Below are 7,188 nucleotides of genomic sequence, written 5' to 3'. Positions count from 1 at the left end.
ACTACAATGTGACTGCGGGATATCCTGTTTTGTTCTGGTTTATTTGGGGTTCTAAAGGCATCTGGTATCTGAATAGGCCTATCTTTTTGCATGTTTGGGAAGTTCTGTGCTAGGATCCTGTTAAATAAATTTCCTAGACCATTCACTTCTCTTTATAGGCTCTCCTCTATGCTTATTACCTTTAAATTGGGCCTTCTGATGGTGTATTTTATATGTTGAATAGATCTATCATATTTCTTGGATTTGTTTTGGCTACTTGTCTGTTCTTTCTCTCTAATGTCTAGGCTGTCTTCAATCCCAGAAATTTGATCTTCTGCATGGTCTGACCTACTGTCAAGACTTTCTACTTTGTTTTATTATTTCCTTTCCTTCTAATTGGTCAGATTTGATGGTTTCAAATTCTGTTCAAATTCTGTTTTAGATCTTGTATGGACTTCTTTACTTCTTTAATTTGGTTTTCAGTGTTCATTCTCCAATCCCTTAGTTGATTGGTTATAGTTTCATTGGACTCCCTTTCCTTCTGTTGGGGTCATTCAACATTCCCTTTGTGCCCTCCATGGATTCCTCAATCTTTCTGTTTATGGATTCCATGAATGCCTCTATTAATCTTTGTTTAATTTCATCCTGCTCATGCAATTCCTCTATTAATCTTTGATTAACTTCTTCCTCATGCTCGTGAATTATAACCAAGACCTAAATTCAGAGAGAGGAAAAAGATAGAAGGAAAAGAGAAGGGAGATATAGAATAATGAAAAATGAAAAATAAAAAATTTACCATGAAGCTTATAAATTATATAAGTATACAGAAATAATATTACAATTAAATGAGTTAAGGCTGAGAGTTTGTGAATTGAGTAATTGGTATGTGAATTAAGTATGCACACAATGAACAATAAGGTCTAATATTTGAAGATGGGTGTATATCTGGGGATGAACAAAACAGCAATTAAGTAAAGGAAAAAAAAATCAAAAAAGACCAAAAGGGAAAATAATAAGAAAAGAATTTAACCAAAAAGCCTAAAATAAAGGTGGTTTTAAAAATAGAAAACAACTGTTTAAAACAATTAAAAAATTAGGTAGAAAAAAGAGTTCTTTGATTTTTTGAGGGGTGGAGAAATCTTGTGTCTCTCCTGTGTCCATAACCAGTCTCTTGATGGAGTCTCTGGCTTGCTTGTGGTGTTTGGTTTTCCTGTGGCTTGATTGGTTTCTTAAATCAGTTGGTTTGAGCAGGCAGAACAAAGCTCTGCCTTAGCAAGGACTTTACGACTCTCCTCCTTGTCTAGCTCAGTGGGAGTGCAATCTGCCTTGAGTATCACAAAAGATGGAGATGGCTGTTTCCTCTGGTTTGGAGATGCTGTGAGGAGGCTAGGTTGTGGGTAGGGTTGAGGCCATTCAGCAGTCAGTAGCTTTTCCCTGAGGAAAAGCTCCTGAGACACTCATAGAACCCAGCCTGGAGCCATTCTCAGGCTCAGGATTTATGTTTACTGAGTTTCAAATTGTTTTTCTTTTACCCTCTTGCATCTGGGTCTGCTGCCTGTGCTGCAGTGGAGTGGGGCAGCCTCTGGCTCTGTTTACCCAGTGAAGTCACTCCTCCATACATGGAGTTTCCACTGCCTGGGAAGGGCAACTTTCCCTGGAGGTGGAGATGAGCCCGGCAGGTCAGGTTCCTTTAACCTGTTGAATGTCTCCTATTATCTTCTTCTAAAGCTTGAGTTTACTCTGGCCTGGTCTTGGTCTGTATCAAAGACAGAGTTCTTTTCCAGTGGTAGGGGAGGGGTCTAACTTTCCACTGCTTCTCCATGAGAAGGAGGGAGGATGTCTTGTTGTGTACTCATGCCCTCCCCTTGGTTTCCAGGCCATCATCCATGGTCTGCAACTGTTTGTGGTCAGCAGGCTGAAGATTTCTGCTCTTTGTCAGTTCTTGCTAGCAGTCAGTAGAATCTGCTGGTACACCACCTCTGGTGCCTTTGTCCTGTGCCTCTCTGTTGATATGGGATCCACAGCAGCAACTGCTGCCACCACTGCTGCAGACACCAGTGAGTTCTCGAATCTGTCTCCTTAACCAAGCTACCTGAATTTTTCCTCTGTGTCCAAACTCTCTGTACTATGATGGCACAGTTGGTATCACTCTCTTGCCTTGGACTCTTCACTGGAACACTAACACAGGTTTCTACACAAGAGCTTGTTTAGCACCTAGGTTCTCCTCCGCCATCTTCCTCCAGACTTGGGGCTCTTGAATATTATGTTCTGAGATTTTTTGTTTTTTAGTAGTTCCCTTTTTAACTTGCAAAGAATTTCTATTGTTTATTTTATCCTTAACTTTATTATTCAGCTCTGAACTCAAAGGTCAAAATAGTAGAAACTGAAGAAAAAGAAAGAAAATCACAGTGTTCTTATAACCCAGCATGTGTCTATGATCCTTGCAGTCTGTGTCTATGGAAAGCTCTGTTGATTTCCAACAAGCTGACACCCTGGAGCTAGTCTCAATGTGAAAGCCAGATTTACTCGCTTTACCTCTAACTTGTTTTATGTTTTGGAAGTAACAGGATGAGATCTTTAAAGTGTTTACTGTTTTCCGTATAGAAGAAATCTGCAATTAAGATGGGCTAAAAACGTTACTTGTTTTTTCCAAAATATACAAACTCACTGGGTTACTTTTTAATTTCCTTTTCTGCACCCAAGTGCATAATTTAAGTAGAGGCTACAGCAACTGTTGGATATTAGTGTTCTACTGCTTATAGTGTTCAATAGTAGACTGTGCTTTAGTATAGTAGTTGTGAAAAGTGCTAGTGTTCTAGAACATTTGGGAAAACAAATAAAATATAAAGTTTTTTGTTGTTTTGCTCACTCTCAATGATTTTAAATTATCTGATTTCTGTCACCCAAGATTTATTTCCTAAAGTAGCTAAAGTGTACAGATATTTTTTAGCCAATCAAATGTAGGTCAATATATTATTTTGCAGATAGATAATGTATTTATAAATATATATTGTACTTTAATCAGATTAACCTCATCTATTACTCTTTCTTTCCCTATACCCAATACTCCCATATTGTTCAACAGCTTTCAATAAATTTCCTTATTGTATCAAAATATATTGCCACCCTATATTTCAATGTTACTTTTCCTCCATCATTCTCTTTCTCTCTACTGTTTGCCAACTATTTTTCAAACACTCCTACAGTTACACACACACACACACACACACACACACACACACACACACGCACGCATATATATGTATACATACACATACATATATACATATATCTGTATACATACATACAGGCACACAACATTTCACATACCTGTTCATTCTCTTTTTTTTGTTGTCAGTGCTGTGGCTTGAACTCAGGGCCTCATTGCTGTCCCTAGACCTTTTTGTTCTCAAGGCTAGTGATCTACTACTTGAGCCACAGTGCCACTTACAGCTTTTTCTGAGTAGTTTCTTGGAGATCAGAGTCTTGCACACTTTTCTGTTGGGCTGTCTTTGAAACAGGATCTGATCTCAAACTCCTGAGTAGCAAGGGTTAGAGGCCTGAGCCACCAGCGCCTGGCTTCATTTTCTTTTTGCCACAATCTTCTTTCCCACTTTATCTTGCTGCCATTAGGCTGTCTATTCTTCTCATTATTTTCAGTCTCCAATCATATATATGACACATATATATGAAGATGCATAGGCCATTAAACAGACATTGATAGGCAGTCTCTTCAATAATAATATGGAACAGTAAGTATAATCACATGCAAACTAACGAATTTGAAATGCTACCACACTACATGTACGATATTTAACTTAAAATGGATCAACAATTTAAATATAAGAATAAAATCTACAAAAATGTAAGAAAAAGCCTTAGGGGTTTTAGGCAAACTGCTAGTAGATTTGTAGGTGTGATAAATGGAAGAATAAAACACTTGAGAAGCTGAGACAGGAGGATTATGTGTTCAAAGCTTGCTTGGGCTACATAACAAGACCCTTCTTCAAAAAGATACAGAAGATTTTAGTTTAAAAGTTTAAACATTTTTATGTGAAATGAATATTAACAGGAAATTAAAAGGTAATCTATTGATTTGAAGAAAATATTTGTGAAAGCATGTAGCCAATAATATATAAAAATGAGTAACAAGCACATAAAAAGATGATCAAGTCATTAGCTGTTAGGAGATTCAAACCACAGTCAGATCATCTTTCACATATTTTCTTTCAATAAGTGGAAAATCACAAGTATTGATGAGAATTTGAAGAAATTGAACTCTTGTTCATTGCTGGTGTGAATATAAAATCTTTAGTGGAAAATCACATGGCCTTTTCTCAAAGTTAAACACAGAATTATGATATGACCTTACAATCCCACTTACATTAATGCACAAAATATTTAGTAGAAAAGTAGACTCAAAAACTATTTGATATACATATTCACAGCAATAATATTCACAATAGTGAGGAAGGCAAAGAAAGCAGCTTGCATATACATCCATGTATTCATAAACAAATTTTAGAATTGTTATTAATTGACATTAAATAGGGACAAAGAATCAAAGCCTGCTACAATTTGGAAAGAACTCAAAAATAGTATTTGTAATGAAATAAGATTGACATAGATGATCACCTATTGTACAATTTCCTTTACATTAAATATCCAGAATAGTTCTATCTATAGGGACAGAAAACATATTGATGGTTTCTAGTGATTAAAAAAGAGGTTTGAAATGATAAGGTTTTGAAACTAAATTATTACATTGTGAATGTAATAATACCACTAAATTTTACAATTTGAATAGTAAATGTCATATGATTTTCACCAGAGTTCATAAAAAACTTCCAAGATAAAAATCACTTTGATATTATTTGGAACATAAATTAGTGACTTCAGTCACATATAGCTCTGTTCAATACAGCAGAATTCATAAAAAGTTTCTAAAGAGAATTTTTTTTGTCCCATTAATTAGAGTTAGCTGAATGAGGTAGACTGTCTTCCGTTTTGGAACTAATCTGTGTTACAATCCCTGTTAGGAGGCGATTTGCTCTTTAATTTCATTGTAGAAGATTGTCACTGTTATAGCATATGGTTCAGCTGTAAAGAAACTGCTGGATTTCAGGTGGTACATAAGAACTACTAATTATTAAGATACAATTTATCAAAGGCACCATGTAGAGCATTTTATAATCTCATTTAGTTATACTGGGATTTTGTTTTTCATCTTCATTTGGAATTATCGGGGTCACTTGTTTTGTCTAAGAACCACAAGGGATTGAGGAATTTACAAGCAAGAGAAATGTATTGATTGCAATTCAGGAAGCTAGGGAGTCCAAGATGAAGGCATCAGCAGGTTGTGTCTAATGGAGCTTTCACACGGAATCTCCACACAGTGGGAAAGAAAAAAATTGACTTCCAGTTTCTTTTGTAAAACACTAATCTCATTTGTGATTAATATGCTGTTATAGTGTAACCACTTAGTAGATAACCTACTTCTTAAAAGCAGCATATGAAAAAGTATACTTCAACAAATGATTTTTTGGAGAGTCAAAAATATTTAAATCATAGCAATTGCCTTGAAACCACCAGAAACCACATCTTTTCCTACAGTCATTTTCTGGATGTTAGAGGCCTCATGTTGGGACAGCCTGATGTATTAGTTGATATGATATGTTAACTTAACTTACACCAATGCATAACAGTGATTTCTGTTCTCAAACTCTGCAAATGGAATCTTTAGGTGTGTGTTCTGATCGGATTCTATAGTATCCTTTATTAACTTGCTTGTTAATTCATCCAGGATTGAATTACTTCCATTCTTTGGCTCTTTTATCTATTCCCTTACTGATATCTCTGAAGAATATTTCCCAATAATTGATTTTGAAAGAACTCTGATTAAAATAGGAATACTCTAAGAAACATATTATTTTTAATGATATGAAAATTAAAGTTGAAAGGAGTCCAGATATTTCTCAAGATCACAAATCTATTAAGTGAAGAAATTAGTATATGTGTCTGTAAAACTGGATCACTGAGTCACTTTGCACATTGCTTTTCAATGAAGACAGAAAAAAGAGTATTTTTCCCCAAAATTACTTACAATCTATTGGTTAAGATTTAATGTTCTCACAAAAGAAATCATATTAACTGGATTAAATAAAAAATTGCAATCAGTTGATTACTTAAATGTTCTAATATTTCAGATATTCCGAATCTGAAATCTAAATTGTTCTCCAACCACGAAAAGGGTTGCAATTCAGTGAATGTCACTGCTAGGATATTATCTTTCTACAGTAAATGGAACAAAATTATTCCAAGAGAATCACCAAGATGTGTTGGTGGTATTATTGAGCTTTCTTGTTATATTGCACAGTCATTCAGTTCAAACTTTGGGAGAAGTTTCTTTCAAAGTTTGATTTCATCTACCTGCAAGTACATGATATTTACGTCTGGAGCCTGATTTTGGGGTCTTTGTTTGTAATCTTCAAATACTTGAAGCTCCAAAGACATTTTGGCATGTCGAGATTAAATGAAAGGACTATGTTATATCAAAACTTAGATTACTCTTGTTTGAATTTTCTAAAGGATTATCCTATTCTATTTTTCTCATGTTTTATAACAACATGATACCTTTACAAATGCACATATGAGCAAGCATAATAGTTTATAACATTTCAAAGGTTTTCATTGCTAGAGAATTATTCTACTTACAATATGATAAAAGCATAAGTTTGGACTTTAGCTCTCAATTTCATTTGCAATTCTGTCTAACTCAGACTGAGAACAGAAGACTCCAGTTGAAATTATGTAAAACTGTAATAGCAGGAACATAGCAGGCTGATGGAACATTGAGCGTTATGAGAACTATGCAAATCAAGATCTAGAAATGACAGGGATAGCTAAACAATATTTTTTCCTGACTAGCCATTCACTTACATTTTGGATGTGGCAATGACATATGGCAAAATGTATTGGCTTTTGTTTTGGGGAAACAAGTGAGCATAATCACTTTAGGGGCATGATCTTCATTTATTCTTATGTATTTCATGAGAATATCCCTTCATTAAGGGAGGATGGATTAAGCCATGTGCTTATTTGTGGACCGAAATATTGACTGGTTAGATATGACATTAACTTCTTAAAATAATACATTCACTATGGCTTTTTAGCAATATACTGTACTATTCATGCTCATAATGTTTTGCT

This window comes from Dipodomys spectabilis, unplaced genomic scaffold, assembly GCF_019054845.1.
Source record: "Dipodomys spectabilis isolate Male_0828 unplaced genomic scaffold, ASM1905484v1 ptg000324l, whole genome shotgun sequence".
Taxonomy (NCBI): Eukaryota; Metazoa; Chordata; class Mammalia; order Rodentia; family Heteromyidae; genus Dipodomys; species Dipodomys spectabilis.
The sequence above is the reverse complement of the archived record's forward strand: the minus strand, read 5'-3'. Positions refer to the sequence as shown.